The sequence below is a fragment of the Medicago sativa genome, chromosome 8 (assembly GCF_051527215.1).
Source record: "Medicago sativa cultivar Bolivia chromosome 8, Bolivia_mono, whole genome shotgun sequence".
In the NCBI taxonomy this organism is placed as follows: domain Eukaryota; kingdom Viridiplantae; phylum Streptophyta; class Magnoliopsida; order Fabales; family Fabaceae; genus Medicago; species Medicago sativa.
Genome location: NC_140756.1, coordinates 30072345 through 30076393, shown reverse-complemented (window position 1 = coordinate 30076393; position 4049 = coordinate 30072345). Strand labels below are relative to the sequence as shown.

General features: G+C 34.3%; 1 pseudogene across 1 annotated transcript; it reads left to right on the top strand.

The window, feature by feature from the left end:
* Positions 1-2465, top strand: LOC146898267 (E3 ubiquitin-protein ligase SINA-like 7; annotated as a pseudogene). The gene is made up of 3 exons (XR_015023631.1): positions 1-519; positions 969-1616; positions 1916-2465. The product of XR_015023631.1 is annotated as an E3 ubiquitin-protein ligase SINA-like 7 (transcript).
* The last annotated feature ends 1584 nt before the right edge of the window (positions 2466-4049 follow it).

The window sequence follows — 4049 nt, the reverse complement described above, 5'->3', positions numbered from 1 at the left end:
TTAGTCAAAAGAAAAACATGCTAGTTTTTGTTAAGTGCTGAATCATTTGACTGATAAAGCCGGTCATAGACTATGGTGTATTTATCTTGCTCTAATCTCAACATGTCTTCTGGTTTGATTAGTTGGTGTTGATATATCTGTTTCTTTAACTGTTTTCTTTCTGTTCTCTCCCACATATGTATAAGCTATTTTCCTTTCTTTTTGTAGTTACGTTGTTGGTTTTGGTTTGGACATATATTGGTTATTTTTCTAACGGACCAGTTTCTGTTAAAATTAGTTTAGGGACCTATTTCAAAATCCACAAGTAGTTCAGAGACTTGCAAAGTATTTAAACTACTTTCTTATTTTTATCATTATTAGTCAAATGTTCTAATGGAGGCGGGTACCGAAGACTGTGAAGAGACCGTTGATTCCTCAGAAGATGTTAATGAGAAAAATTCAGTTTCTGTGATGATTTCCGACTCAAATGCATTTGATTGCTCCATTTGTTTTCAACCCTTGAGTATCCCTGTGTTCCAGGTATGCATGTAAATTGTTAATTTTTTTAATAACAGTTATTTTTTTACTTGAGAATGGTTAATTTGTTGCCATATTTTATGCAGTATGTATGTTTCTGGTGATTAAATGTGATATTCCTCCTACTTTACCAATAAATGGTTTTAACTTTACCAAAGAAAACTTCATACCCCCTTTATATATTTTTGAGGAAAACAATTTGCGAATCATGGAGTTTGGAGAATGATTAATATTTTCTGTTATCCTGTGGTGCCTGTCTAATTTTCTAGCTCAAAGAAATCGAGTTCAAATCTCTATTAATAAAGCATGAACTGATGCATCCCTCTTACCTTACCTGCATAACATGCTATTGCTAGAAGCCTTTGAAAGAAGTTATTACTTATTTTAGTTGATTTTATTCTAGATAATGATTAAGAAGCTAATTTGATGAGTTCTTGTATGTTGCAATTCAGTGTGTTAATGGTCATACTGTTTGCTCTACCTGCTGTGATAAACATCGGAACAAGTGTCCCAAATGCTCAAAACGTATTCGCTTAAAACGTTGTAAAGCCATTGAGAATCTATTGCAATCTTTCGAAATGTCATGCCCGAATGAAAAACATGGCTGCAAGGAGACAATGCGTTACAATGAGAAGAAGAAGCATGAAGAAGAATGTATGTATATGCCATGTTACTGTCCCCTTTCAGGTTGTGACTTTGTTGCCTCATCAGAAGTGTTGTCCAACCATTTCAGCCACAAACACAAGGATTCTCGAAGCACATTTTCTTATGGTCACTCCTTCATCGTCTCCTTAAAGTCTAATGACGAAGCCATTGTTCTTCAAGAGGAATGTGTCAGCAAGCTGTTTATCCTCAATAATAGTATTGTGAGTCTGGGAAATGCGGTCAGTATTAGCTGCATTGGTCCTAACTATTCTTAGCCGCGGTATCAGTATGATATATTGGCCAGGTCTCAAATATGCAGTTTGAAGTTACAGTCTTTTCCGAAGAATGTCCAACGCGTTACTTTAGCAGCTCTTTCTTCAAATTTCCTCGTGATTCCATTTGGTCATTTTGGTTCTTCTGAACTTCTCGAGCTAGAAATTTGCGTAACCCCCAAGGTACCTCCTATCTCTTCCTTTTCATTACTTTGGTTGTTTTTCAAATTATACTATCATTTTTTCTTTCACCTTTTGGATTTATACTCTAGAATTTTATCTCAAATTCATCCGTTTTTTTAAATGCCAAAGACGGTTGTTAGTGTTTTGTATTTGTATTCGTTTTGGACTAGTTCCTGAGATATCAGTATCAAATATTTAATTTCTTTCATCCTGTTGTGTTGCAGTAAAGGTTGCAATGGATTTTTGTTTTCTTTCTCGTGGTTTTATTAGTGATTAATTTGTTGGCAATCGTGTCACAGATGCAAATCTTCATAAAGACCCTGACTGGAAAGACCATCCCCCTGAAGGTGGAGAGTTCATACACAATAGCAAACTTGAAGGCGAAGATTCGAGACAAGGAAAGAATCCCAGTGGATCAGCAATGTCTGGTCTTTGCCAGTAAGGAACTAGCTGACTGCCAGACCCTTGCCAATTACAACATCCAAGAGAAGTCAACCCTCAACCTCATTCTCCGTTTCGGTTCCAGATCCTTACCATAAAGATAATTACCCTAGAAGTAGATATTAGAAAGTATTGATAACATAAAGTGTTTGACTTTTGCTCGTTTTGTTTTATATTGAGCTGTATAGTTATTTTTTACTGGGGATGGTTTTCTGCAATTGAGGAAACAGATTTCGTTTTTATGATTAGCTGAAATTGTACAGAAATTCTCATATAGATACATGTAAATCAGTAATTACTCTTGCAGTATAGTCAGATTGAAGCTTAATTGTAGCACCGAAGTATCATCGTGATCAATAAAAAAGTGGTGAATTTAAAAGAAAGCAAGACTTTTATGTGATTCTCTGATGAGTGAGACAAATTTACGTACGTGATTTGAAGTCTAGCCAGATTGTTAGTGAGTCATTCTTGTTTTGGTTAATGACTCTGTTATTTGTGTTTTGGTTAATGATAGGTATCATTTTTGATTTTTTCTGTGTACCTCGTCTGGTACTTGCTCCAATGTTATAACAGGCCTATTTTGGCTAATCTTTTTGACTTACGTCAAATTATTTCAATGATTAGAGAAAAGGTTTAATTGAACATTGATTTTTTTTGTTCTGCTTAATACATCAGATGCCTCTTTATGCACATTACATGTCATATTAATAGCTATTTTACCTTTCATGGGTAAATCAGAATTCACACTTTATGATCTAAACTCTAAAAAACCGGATATCTTCTCTGACATTGCATGTACCATGGGATGAAGCTGGTTGTTTATGATCTGTGGGTGACTTGTCCATGTAACTGCGTTATCAGATGGAGAGCAGATTGGTTTACCTTTCAGAGACTAACAGACGGTGGGTTTGATAAAGATGCTAATTCATATTGCTTTTATGCTAGGAGACATTACAAGAAAGACGATCAGGTAGTACAAAGTTCTTGGAAATTTTAACTTGTAAGTTGGTCATATGTTTGTTTGCTGTTTTATTTCATTCAGTTAAATTAAAGTATATATCTTCATTTTCTGTTTTATAACTTATTTGAATGACAGTATGTATTGGCAAAAGTTCTTTATGTATGCAAATATGAAATATAGAAGAAATAATTTGACTGACTCCGGTAGGCTGTATCAGGTGCAAAGTAATCGGCAAAAGATTTCTGATTTGAGCGGTCATGTTTGAGTTTTGAATTATTTTCTCTTGACTCACGTTGATTCATATTAGATGTAAAATGTGATAATTGTGCCTATTTGGTTAGGATAGCGCAAAGCATATCCTAATTAACGGTATCTTTTTTTTTTCCTTCCTTATATTAATTGATGTATATGAATATTGGTATAGAAAAGTATAGGAAGAGGGGAAACTAGGCACACAACAGAAGACCTTTTAGTAGACGCGGATCACTTCTACAACTCAAAGTATCCCGTGTTGCTTGGAGATGTTTAATGTCATCCATTTCAAGTAGCATTTCCATGTAAGTCATATTTTTAAACCATCAACACAAACTCAGACACAATGAACCAATGTTGCCAGAGATTTCTATAATTGGTATTGGCTCAAATTTAATAATTAATTAATGTATGACTATAAGCAGAGGTATATTTATACGATGTTTCAGCACTATTTTTGTTTTGTCTATATTTAAATTCTGTGTTAAGGTGACAGTTAAAATTATTTCATTGAAACATTTAAGAGTAAATAAACTGTATATATAGGATAATGATAGGTCTGTCAGTTATGAAGTTGTTTGTTAGTTATTGCATATAAATAGAAAGAAAGGGGTAGAGAATGGCCTCGTCATTTGACAGTAATAGGGTTTTATGGCCTTACTTGTTCTGTAAGCAAAGGGGTTTCTTTCCCATTTTCCAGCAAAAGGATACATATTCTATCAGATAATTTACGAAGCCATGAAATGTTGGTGCTAGGCGGAGTTGTTTGCGTCTATCAC